Here is a 12,673-nt window from a genome sequence, read left to right on the forward strand (position 1 = left end):
CAGCAGGGTTTAGACCAGTAAACTGTTCCATACATGCACGAAAAGAATTCTTATGGTTAATCAAGTGTAATGCAAGGAATGACGTTGAAAATCCAACAGGACTGTCTAACTCAGTACATTCACCGTAGCTGTTCACGTAAACGGGCAAAGCTAGAGGGTCTCAGGTTTAAATGTGAAACTTGGTGGAAAAACCGTCTTTTGCATTTTGGTGAAACTGGTTGTATATTACCATATCAACGTGTTATAAGATTATAAAATTAAATAGGTTTCCGGAGTCGTTCAACGTTTCGGCGCCCTATTCTGTTACCTATTTGCATTTTGGAATCGGTGACAGTTATGATGCTCACAGTTGCATCCCAAACCATCACGCTAAAACCAACGCAAATTTCGGTAACAAAATATAGTTTTCAACTCTGCGACTCATGCCAACGGTCATTCGTCCAAAGCAAAGTTTTCTCATCGTTACATTGCCCAGTTTATTCTTTACTGCACACTGGGAAAAATTCCTCTTATCGTTTCAAAGTTTCAATGTTGCGTGTGTTTTATGAATTGCTGTACCCTTCGCACATTAAAATATGACTAAATGGATCTGACCTGATTTTCAGCAACGACTTTGGGGCACTTATTCACCAAAGCCTCTGAGACTGTTGCTCGTGTCTCAGCAGAATTTTCAAATCCGTGCTTTTTCTTCGATTTACACTAGGTTAGAATGGTGAGAAATTTCTGAATATGCTCAACATATCTGGTGTCGAGGCTTGTCTTGCAGTTATTCGAACTTACCAAGCTCGGTATTGCTTAACTGTTGTCTGGGAACCATGTGTCTGATTCAAGGACCAGGTGATTGTTACTCGTATGTTGCTTTAGACTTTCAAGCTGGTTGAACGCTTACAAATCAGTAATACTCCACAGGGGGCTGTATGACGGCGAGCTTATTTCCAGTTAACCATATTGAAGCTCAGGGCTTTCTGTTATGATCGCTTGTTCGGTTTGCCTCCGCTGTCACTTTGATCTCTTCGTAGATATTATTCGAGACAAATACATTCAGCTAGGTTCAATTACAACCCAAAGAATTGTTTCAGAAAGAAGTTGGTTTGGAAATCTGTAAACCAGTTTCCACTATCACCAGGGCAAAGGTAGTTAAGAATGGTGAAACGAACAAATTGTTCTTAATGAAACTTCGTGCTCCAAATCAGAATCATAACTGTCCTAGTAAACAGTGACCTTAAAAAAGAGCTGAAACAGTTTCACACAGCCGGACCATCGGCCAATGAACAAAAGTCATTTTTAAACCATTAAGCGAATACTTACTCTCACGCGGTCTGCAAGTCAGCTCCTTGGTGGTGTACAAACAGTTGTATTCTTGTCCACGGTCTCCGTCTAATTTGATCAAATCTCGCTGAACAAGAGCTACCGAGCAGATAGAGATATGAAACCACGGGTCATTCGGCAAAATAACAGAAAACAATTATTCCATGGTTTGAATGAAAACGACACCGAGGTTGTGAACTAATCTTATGTAGACAATATTACTAAGCATATGTGACTGAGCACATAGCACACAGCCTAGAAACAACAATCCTTGGTAGTGTGACTGTAGCTGATGATCGATAAAACAAGTAATGACTGCTCTTGACCAGCGGTAGCGTAAAATTTCTCTGCCAGTCAAATAATAGACGTTACATCCATTCTTGTGCATACTTGTGTAGGTTAGGTGCATGATTCATTCACATGTCACATGGGTACGTCTCACAGTCACCAACGGTTGTAAACCTAGTCTACTAGATATCTCATAAGACCATTTCTGTTACTTTTGTTTCCATAGATAGTATTAATTGACAGTGTTTTGGGTAAAATACAAAAGTGAGAATTTCATGCTATTCAACATACTGATGATCGTGTCATTTGCTCGAAAAAAGTGACCAGATTTTTGGTTGAGTATGATAGTCTTGGTAGCCGGTCTGACGTTCCATTTGATTCCCTATTCTAAATTCATTGAGCCTGCATAGCCCTATAGGCTGGGCGGCCAGTAAAGTAATATGGGGACTATAAAGACCTAACCTACAGAAACACAACGACCGATCTTTCCTGACGCTAGTCTTATCGGACATAGCTACAACAGTTAGCACTCCCTGACTTCCTACATAGACATAACAGTCTCAGTTCGACAAATAGGTAAAGTGGCCAGTTTTCTAGGGGTGTACAGTATCTTCTGAAATGCTTCCAGCTAAGGTTCCAAGCCCAATAGCGGAAAACCGTGAATTGTACGCAGTACCATTCATTGGTCTGTGTCGGCTTGGTAGGCCTCGTTAGACAGTGTTCTACTGGTAGACTAAAAATAACCTCAGTAATTTGCAAGTTTGAAAGTATTTTTATTGGATTAAACACAGCCCTGGGTAAATAGTTTGTACGTTACCATTACTATATTCGTTTGTGTAAACTACCAGTAAATAATTTTTCATGTAATTACCTGTGACAAAAGCAACGTTTATAATAACGATAGACGTACGTTTCCTAGTAATGTGGTTTCCACTAAGCGGATTCCATTCGTCCGAGAGAACTCCGAGACCAGTAAGCGGATCACTGAGAACCACTAAAATGGGAATAGTCAAGTAGAACTCTTTCTTCATGTAAGTAGCTTGTGAATGATGTTGGGTGAGAACACTACTCGTAATCTGTTAGTAGTCTGCCTCAACCAATCGGAGTAATCAGCAGCTGGTGATGGAGCCTAATTGCCTACTATGCAGGGTCAAAACATTTTGCACATAATAGGCTGACCTCCGTACTCATATTATCTTTTGTGGCTGTTTATGTTCTCAAACTGGTACGGGGTTCTAAAAGTAATTTCACCGCAGATTTGTGATAACGATGCCATCCGTCAGCATTTTCCTGGGTGTGCTAATATGTCTGGGTTCACAGACTCTACAGTAGAAAAGGGTTGACTCTTTAAATCTTTAAAACCAAGTAGGCGCAACCAGGAACAGCATCTTCATCCATCCGAGATAACAGTGCCTCATCTCTAGCGGAGAACATCTCTTTCTCTCAAATTTTTAGTGGTGAAAACTCCACCATGGTGCCAGGTAACAAGTAAGTCAAGTTAACCACTCCAAGGGACAAAATGCCAAAACAATGGAATAAATCATCACTTGTGTTCTTCCTACACACCCTTTAGCTCCTTCTGTTCTTCACTTTTCGCTTGTTTCAAAAAAACGTTCCCCCAGTTCAATCCATTGTTCAGATTTTGCGGACATGTGAATGTCTTTAGTTGCGGATATCTTCATCCCCGGTCACTGATGGTATGTAGCTCAGGTTCTTTAAAGATATTACACGAACTTCCTTCTCCTCTGAGACTAACCTCAGAGAACAGAATGGTTCCTGAAATTCCCGTTTATTTTTCGCTGTGGGCACGACAGTAGCTTTATGTAAGAAACACCTTTTGGATGAAATTTCCGCGAGTCGAACTTTTCACAGTGTGAATGTTGGTACTCGCGAAACCTCACGTAAAACACAGAAATGTCACAGACTATCGCATAACCATAAACCAAATCACTGGCTTTTGAGAGTTCTTTTTATGGTCCTGAACTTCATTCGTCAACTAGCTAAAATAAAAGGGGCTAATTTTTCCCTGAGCATAATCGACCAGAACGTCATGAGTGATTGCAGGTCTGCTTTCTACGTCGGTGTTACGACAATATCACACTTCCTTCAGTAGCTGTGTCATCCACACAGATGTTGAACGACTACGTGTGGATAGAACGTTGATCATTCCTGGTTACAGTCCCTGGTTCTAGGCACAAAAGATATTAGAAAGCAACACAACCAAAGTTGTTCTGCTAATGGAGAAAAGGCAACTTTTAATGGACTCCTTTTTTGAAATCCTACTTGAAGAACGTAGCAGTAACCATAAACAGTTCGGGATTTCTCGCAAAACATCATCAGTGCACTCGAACATTTGTCATAGTTCTTCTAAGAGTTGGTAGGAAAAGATACAATATATAGACACGTCAGTCGTGCTCCACGCTAAAATGTAAATGACTTGTGCAGTTTATTTCTAGGCTTGTGAGTAGCTCTTCTGACATCCTAAAGAGATTACTTGTTGAATTATCAAGTGAGTATAAATATGCTTTTGAATACAGCTATTACATAAACATGGCTGGTGAAGTAGGATGAATTGCAGGAATTTACAAAAAGGGGTTATTAGATGGAACAGTCCACATTTTCACCAGTCAAGATGGCCTCCTTTCTTGGAACAGACCACCGCTGGCGATCGGAACACAGGACTTCATATAAAATGTTAGCCATGAACATTCCAGTCACTCAATTTCCTTCAAAATCAGTTTGTCAACAATGGTAAACGGGTGATCTTATTTTCGTTAATTTTTTATGATGACATCTCGTGAGTTAGATTGTAGCGCGAAGCTATAACCAGAAGTCGATCTGTGTAATAGTTGCTCAGTAAAAAAAATCAATATCAGCTGTGATTCTATTGTAAAATCCGCCGGGATTATCTTGAATAAAGGTCGATATTGGTCGTGTCACCTGACTAAGCGTGATTTTATCTCTCCCTTATGTCCAAAAGTTCATGTTGCCGTGGTCATGATGGCCTGGTTCAAGGAATTGTGAAGATATTGGTTAGAGTCACGAGACGAGAACCCAAAGCAGAAACAAGTTAGAAAATGTACAACAGAACCTAAGTGCCATTTCAAGCTACCTTCAAATGAACTGCATTTTCTCCACAAAAACCATCAAGAATTTCAGATGTATAATTCGTGGGACAGTTTGAACTGTTCAAAATATCAACTTGTTTTGACATAACTTGCTTTTTTCGTAAAGAAAACTAAAGACGACGACACTAATCTAATGCGCAGGCATATAAAAATATTTCAAGACGACAAAGTCCGTGTTAAATCGGAATAATTTTTCACCTGCGGATAGAGATTGGATTGGAAGAAAAATCAATATTCTGGTGGGTGGAGGGTAATAGGCCGAGTGAAGATGATTGAAAAGATGAGGCGTGGAAAACTATGAGTATTCCATGGTACTGTCCTACCAAAACCCATGGTTTAGTTTTCCACTCTTCTTTACCTCAAAGTCACCGTAAACTCCTTTGTCATACGTCTGATGACTTCTCGTTTCCACTTTAGTGATACAGTTTTCATGTGAGCCTTTGAGTTTCTCGCTCATAAACGCAGGAAGCTTCCGTAGAAGTTGTCCGTCATCATATCCAATGGACTCAATGTTGTTTGGATCATACATGCAATTTAGATGTTAATTCATAGAGCCCGGTTCTTGCTGGACCAAGAGTTGTGAAAGAAACAGTGCCATATTTTCTATGTATCCTACCTGGGTTTTGAAAGATGACAAACACTGTGTTTGGAGGTCTGACGGTACGGCCAAGATTGGAGGTATTGCAGAATATAAAGTGCTTTTGGACCATAAAACCGACTAAGACACTCCTGCAGATTCCACCCGACATGTGGACAAAGCTAGCCAACCGTGAAGCAGCACTCCTACAGAAGACCAGCGAGCATGGCAGGGACACGGCAAATCCACTGGAGAAGAAATCATAGACTACAGATTTTGTGAGTATCACTTAAAGAATCAACTGTTTCCATCGGTGTCACTGTAAGGACCTATATTACCAAAAGGTAGCTACTAACTAAATTTATTCAGGAAGGTAATCCTCAGTGGGTTATCTTAATTGAGCCTTGTAAGACAGCTGTCACCACGTTATGGCAATTTTTTACTGTTTCGTTGCTATTTTCAAGCATTCAGAAAAAGCAGCATTCCTGGGACCACCCAACCCGGTTTGCAGTTCCACCTAGGTTTCGGGACCAGTCGCAGGTTCAGCAGTTAGACAAAGCCCGAAATAGATAAGTCGCGGACTTACAGAACTGAAAAAATGTTTTCCATTCGGCAGTACTGAGGTCTTTCGGCCAGGCAGACATTAGTTAAGTGCGGTTTGCAACACAGTCGTAAGATACTTTTATCAAACATTACCCGCTGTGCCTATGGGTGAGGGTCTGTAACTAAAAACTGCTAATGAAGCTGCCAAAAGCATTCCTACAGTTCAGAAATAATGAAAGCACGAGTTTTTTCCTGCTGCTTTGAAGAAAACAACATGGTACCAACATTGTTGGTCAGAAAATACTTCCTGTAGGTAAACCGGACGCACGTAGGAGTTCCTGGTGTGACAGTTACAGTCAAAACCTGTTTCCCCCAAGAGGTGCTTGTTTATTGTGGCTTTTCGGCCCACAAACGAACGCAAATGAGCAATGGTGAACGTCCATTAGGACTTTACTGCATACAGAAAAGTGGGTAATACTTTGTGTTACAACTCATCATTACATTTATATAAAAGAATGAGATGAGCAAACAACGAAGGGCAGCAATCCACACACATCATATTTTAGATGGCCTTGGTGACATCGTGCACATGAAACGTGCTATTCAATTCACAGGCATGAACCTCGTCTGACTGACAGCCTGTGAATCATGTTGATACATCGGACCTTCAGAGACGCAGGTATTTGGGCCATCAACCATGAATTACTGGCTGCTGTGAACAAATTTTTACCCAATAACTTCCATAAAGTATTATTTCAGTGAAATGGTACCACGGAGTGCACCATTGCCATCACCTATATTGCCCATGTCATCATTCGTACCACCTAGGTTCTGGGTTTGAGTTTGCTGTTATCCATTTCTTGTAGATGAAAAGTCCTTTTCCATCCATTGGGCTCGAAAGCATACCGAAAGCCGTAACTTTGTCAGAGGGTGATTAGGGTAGGCGTGTGAAGAATATCACCTTGCATAAAACGCCCTATAGTACTAGAGAATGGAAACCCTATTATCAGGAACAAGCTAGCACGGTCATCGGAAATTCATGCTGAGCTTGTTACGAAAAATACTGTTCGGGATAAAATGAAGCTGTGTATTTTCTTAGGCAAGATGAACCTCGTTATACCCTTCTTGCATATCTTATGGCATCCAACTATCCATGATTAGGTGTCACAGTTTCCAAGATCACACTGTCTGCAGCCCTCAAAAGACACTTCAGCTATTTCTTCGATGTGGATTTTTTCGCAAAGGCATTCAGAGGACTTGGTTCAGCACTTGGCATAGGAATAGTGGCTGGAAACGGGGAATTCGTCCTTGTACTGAGAAAGGAAGCGCATCCTTCTGAGACTGAAAACAGCCCAAATGTAGCAATAGATTCAGTGTACGTTTTTGAATATTTATTTTAGTTTATTTATTTTGGACCTAAATGATTCTGAAGGCTGGATAGGTTAGTAAAGTCACAATTCTGTGTCTCCTCTCTGTCTCTTCGTTTTGCACACAATTGTTGTGGTATTACTTATGGTCTCCTGCATTCGTTTAATCGTGGTACAGTCATTACGTAACGAATGATTCCGGTATACTTCTGGAAATAAAATATAATATGCTGGAGAAGCTATTCAATCTTTTTGTGTCTATGTTTTGGCAATGAGTAAACTGGGGAACATGTGAGAACGATTTATTTATGGTGATTTCAAAACGTTTCCGATCGTTGGGTTTGGTAAACTACTTGGACCTTTAAAACCAACACAACATCTTCAAAAGAATTTTCTTCGACTGTGCGTTGTATGGCAAATAGGCGCGGGAAAGTTTTTACGGCTAGAAGCCTGTAATTAAGCACTTTTGCGTCATGCCAAATGACTGTATCTCGATGTCTGAGGCTACATTTCGACTCGGTACTGAACCAGTTTGGCATAAATAAAAGATCCACTTGCTTGTATTGTCATGCCTGAGAGCCATGTTAAACAGTGCTTTGCATATGTTTCAGTGTCCGCTGAAGTCAACTGCTGAACATTCAGCGTGTTAATTGTAAAACAATAAAACAGTGGATTCTTAGCGGACACATAATTGCTTAACTGGACCGCTCATACTTGGTGGACTAAATTCAGTTGTCAACATGTACGGGCCGTCACGGCACAGCCGGAGAATGCACAGTAAATTAGTTTGAAAGGACTGACTGAATCGCATGACGAACCCGGTTTTCAGCCCTTGAGTTTAAGTTACTCAAAACCCCGAGCTTTTCGAAGTGTAGAGGTCAAAGATGACCTCCTGACAGTTAACCCGACAAGATGGACTATCAAGTATATTTCTAGAGCTCCCCAGTAACACTCAATGCACATCTGTTTCTATATCAATGCTCAACACTAAATATTTGCAGGAAAACTTAGATTTCAAATCGTCATACATACTACATTTCAGTATGTCATTCCGGATGGCCAGAACGATCAAACATGAAGACAAAAACATCAAGCGCTGGTTTAGGCTGGGATAAATATGATATGACAGAAAATAGCCTCTCAGTATCATCTTACAGTGTTTCAGATAGCATGGGTTTAAGTATACATTAGATTTTCCATAGTCATGTACAACACAGCTTGATTGCAAAAAGTTAACACTTTTCGTCCAGCACTTTGTTCCAATAGATAAGATTTCATACCTTCACAGATGATTAACTGGTGTGAAATATGTTTACGTGTGAGTCAAAAGTTAAGCGGATTCAGTCCAGCAACATCGTAGTCGGTCTTGTTAAACAAGTGATGTACTGAAGCCAGGCCCAAAATCTAAAGATGTTTCGATACCCCGAAATCATTCTTTGGAGCAGTGGGTATGGTTGTGTAGAGCATCGAAAGGGTTCTACCACTTTTAGTACCCGAATGAAGTGTCATGGCGAATAAAAAACAGCCTATAGACACGATTCACAAATTGCACTCATTTGCACATGGAAGGCGCAACGAAATCCAGCTGAACTTCTCATTTAGGATATTCTTCAACTGAACGTGCTGCATAAAGGTCGCCACATGTTGGTGCCAGGCTTGCTATATCGTAATACATTCTCCAGAGGGAACCCAGTACCTTAAGTATAGCTGAAAAGTTTGTGGAATGGTTTTCAGTAGTCTTACGAGTAACGTGTTCGATCAAATTAGGGAACACGTTTTGTTTTGTGCTAGGGCGAAAATCTCCAGCTTACTAAAAAATGGGACAAGACAGAAAAATTACGCGTTTTGGGACCACTTACTCCGATTTTCCAAACCTGTCGCAGTATTCAGATAGGGCAGGTTTCTCTCCAGTTCGCGTTTCCCTTCCTCGCTATAGTTTCCATCGGTGTACTTTGAATAAACTGAAACAAAAATGTATGCGTCCTTGGATGATGAGATTTGTCTTTTAAGTGAGGTCACCGAGGTCAAACATGTTCAATTGGCGAATGGATATGTACAGACGGCAAGCTAGCACTGACTAAAATGTTAACATAAGCAGCGCTGGGAGCATTCGCACAGTGGTCTTGTACTTTGAAGGTCTGGGGCAAGCACGAAGCTATACATGTTAGACTGCATGTTAAACTGCACATGTTAGACTATAACCCAGAGATAAGAAAAATCAATACCAGTCATGGTAACCTTTCCAGTAATGAATTTAACATTGGCGAGGTTGCTACAGATTGATTTTCGAAATTGAAGCTGAAGATCCTCACGGATAGGCCAGTTGCGTCCAAACGGAATCATATAATGCACAAGGTGCATCAGACGAACTCCACCACTTCTACTGCCATAACAAAGCGGTGAGGCGGTGCATTTCAACCGTAGTGAGCACTGCTACTCATTTGCACAGAAGTATATACAGAGGAATGAGACACTTGGTTTTCGGTCACACAACTGATTTCCATTGAATCGCCTATAGCGGTTATCGCGTGACATGAAATGATGCTGTGATGGCATAGGTTTCCAGGGGTATTTTGCCTCCTTCTGTCTGCTATAAAAGATAACCCTTTGGCAAAACTGTTGAACAGCAATGGTTGTACGGCGATGACGTGGAAACTGCATCCCACTCCCAGACCAACGTCATGTTCTGTCAGTGGCGACCATCTAACAGAAGAACGTTGGCGATCTTGAAATTCATTTATCAGAGTTGACTTTAAAACACATCAAACTTACTTGATCACCATATCAGCTGGACACAACTAGTGCAAAGGATGTGGAAATTAAGAGCTAATATGCCCAAGGTAGTCGTGGAAGGAGCCGGACTTATGGAAGAGGATCAACCCTATTTTAATTTGGAAAACACATCGGCTTCAGCAGTACTAGGACGAAGCCTTCCGACATTGACGGAAATATTCCGACTCCAGACGATAGCATCTTTTGAATGATTTCAGCGTTTAATTTTCAACCTCCTCACTCATTATACTTTAATGATGTCTATGTTAAGCGTTCTGTATCAAGTGATAAATAATGCTGACTTCACAGTGATTAATGACTTCCAAAGCCTTCTATCTCATAGACGGATACCTCTTTGGATATCTTCAATCCTTTTTGGTAAAAAACAGAACAAGAAAGCGGTCTTCAGGGTGATCTCTGAAAGAAGTTTTGGCTTTTAATTAAGTTTATCCGTTTAATCCAAGATAGATCCCGTGCGTCTGCTTGCATGGTAAAAGTTACATGTGCAGTCTTATGTACTTTCTCTGTATGTTGAACGATCTCACTCATTTCATTATTAATGTTTACCTTCAACCCGACCGACTTTACTTTTTATTCAATAAAACCATCGAGAGCGAAGTCGAGTGATTTAAGGTCAGGCGGACAGAACGACCAGTACTCGGGATCAACTACATCGAAAAACTGCATACAAATAGGGCATTAGATAGGGCAGCTCTATCATGTTAGAATCAGCGAAGGGCAACAGGTATTCCTACAAAATCTGAGATTATGAATCCCGCAAATTCTATTGTTACCATATTCCGTACTTAGTTAGTCGCAAAGTTTTTTGTCGAAAAATTTGGTCTAAATGGTCGGCGTCCAGTGCTTACGCTTACATCAATTCCTTTGAACGCTGAGGAGTCTTGCGTACATCACTGGCTTTTTATGCCTGTTTCTAACCACTTACACTTAATGCTCTTCTGTTGAGATGAAATATCAAGTAGTATCCAAAATAGTAGCATTGTCAACTATGTATGAGCAAAACACCTTGAGGCATTCTGCTTTTAGCTTGTTGAGTTCCTGCGCATGTTTTCTTTGGTGATGATTGAAAACTTTCAGTGTTAATGTAATTTTGCCCATGAGTGTTAAAGTGTGGGTACTATTGAACCGGATACTTTGAGCAATGTGCCGGACATTACATTCCTCAAAGTTGGTTCTTCGTCTGCTCTGGGATACACTACGTCGCTGCAGTCTAACTTTGAGTTATATGGTGATCAGTTGCCGCATATACTGTTTGGTTCTTGTACGCACCTGTGTAAATACTACAATGGTCCCATTTGGAAAACAGATGCCAATTGTTTCTTTGGCAGAGCTTGACAATTCTGTTGCAAGCGTTTCGTCATCAGTTGAGGCGACATATTTAACGCGTAGTAGATCGGTTTTGCGTCGTAGTTCAGACATGTCCACGTGTAGGTCTACCCACCCCTATGCACAACTTTAGCTGAGACCGTCTGAAAGATTCCTTTGGCTGCTATTTTATTCTCTTCGCACTTTTGCTGTGGTTCTTCCAACATCTTTAGTACTAATGGGACCTGGCCTCATAAAAGACACGTTGCCCACTCTATAGACGGGCAAGGTTACAACCTACCATTAGGAAGCGACCATGCAGTGAGAGTTCTCTTCTAAAAAACGCGGAAGCCAATTAATACTAGAATGTTTTGATGCTAGTTTCCGCTTTGCCGACTAATGCGGAACGAATTCTGAGTGCTGAACAATGGGCCTGTGAACTGGACTTGTCAAACGAAGAAATGGTCACAGTTTGGTCTCGTTCCGGTAAACCAAGAGAAATGGTGCAGTGTGCGCTAAGAGTAGCTTTAACGTTGTTTCAGCCAGGGACTTCTCAAACTTTGTTGTACCGCAGCTTTTAATACTGTTGAAACTGGTTCCTTGGTACGGTGGATCTTTCGCTGAACGACCACGTTCAGTAAAATCACTTTCATGCTCCTGTCAATTTAAATTCAAGTGGTAACTGCTCAAGTAAACAAGTGAGTCACTTAAGAACCATGTTTGACTGGTATGAAATAACTGAATTCCAGAAACGAAGCGAATGAAATGGTGTCGTAGAATAAAGATACAATGGGGACTTGATGTGAGTTGGTCATTGCATTGGAATGAAGCTGGGCTCCGGATGTTTACATGATTTTACTGCCCGTCAACATCATACACCGCCGAATAATTGGATAAAAAAATACTTAATACCATTATTAATTGCCTGTTGAAGTCTGGAACAACTTATTAAAGCTTCTAGTTTCACTGTGAAAATGAATAAATACCGCAATTGGACATGCATTTTCAGATTTCTTCCCGGCTTTAACGGGGCTAACAGTTGCTTCACAGATTTGAGTACACCACCAAGCTGGATACCCAAAGTAGGTTACCTTCACTGATCCATTGAAGAAGAAACTTGAGTGCACTTGCTAGCTAAGGATTCATGTCATTGGAAGCTTGCTCGATCAGACAGGTTCTCCAGCGGAGATGCTGGTGTTTCATCATAATAAATGTTTTTATGTGAAACCTGAGAATTCATTCTGACAGATTCCGAGGCAGTCGACATGATTTAAAACTCAACTTCAAGGCTGCACCTTTCTCTTTAAATGAAAACTCATTCAACAACAGTTGAGCCTAACGATCATTTCTTGACCTTGCTACAG

General features: G+C 40.9%; 1 protein-coding gene across 1 annotated transcript in view; it reads right to left on the reverse strand.

Moving 5' to 3' along the window:
• T265_09163 (hypothetical protein) overlaps window positions 1-1,594 on the reverse strand; it is a gene marked incomplete at both ends in the record, with an annotated part of 49,428 nt that extends 47,834 nt beyond the window's left edge. The window contains one exon of the mRNA XM_009175169.1: window positions 1,309-1,594. The remainder of the gene's footprint in view (window positions 1-1,308) is intronic.
• Between the last annotated feature and the right edge of the window lie 11,079 nt (window positions 1,595-12,673).

The sequence above is a fragment of the Opisthorchis viverrini genome, assembly GCF_000715545.1.
Source record: "Opisthorchis viverrini unplaced genomic scaffold opera_v5_262, whole genome shotgun sequence".
Classification (NCBI taxonomy): domain Eukaryota; kingdom Metazoa; phylum Platyhelminthes; class Trematoda; order Opisthorchiida; family Opisthorchiidae; genus Opisthorchis; species Opisthorchis viverrini.